This window comes from Talpa occidentalis, unplaced genomic scaffold (assembly GCF_014898055.3).
Source record: "Talpa occidentalis isolate TD23 unplaced genomic scaffold, MPIMG_talOcc4v2.1 talOcc4.4, whole genome shotgun sequence".
In the NCBI taxonomy this organism is placed as follows: domain Eukaryota; kingdom Metazoa; phylum Chordata; class Mammalia; order Eulipotyphla; family Talpidae; genus Talpa; species Talpa occidentalis.
In genome coordinates this window covers 52,831,834-52,832,067 of record NW_023604295.1, presented here as the reverse complement: position 1 = coordinate 52,832,067, position 234 = coordinate 52,831,834, and positions in this window count along the sequence as shown.

The window sequence follows — 234 nt, the reverse complement described above, 5'->3', positions numbered from 1 at the left end:
GCCCACGGCACGGCCTGCAGCTGCAGCCAGCGGGAGCGCGGGGCGCCGGGCGCCCGAGTGCCTGCAGCTGGAGCCCCGCGCCCCGCCCCGCCCCGCCCCGCCCCCGCTGCGGGAGGTCACCCCTGCCCCCGCCCGCCAGGGCGAGCTCGCACTTTGGACTCCGCACCCTGGGGTGCGGCGAGCGCATCCTGCTTCCGGACGGGCTGGGAAACCCTTCTCTGCCTGGCCGTGGAG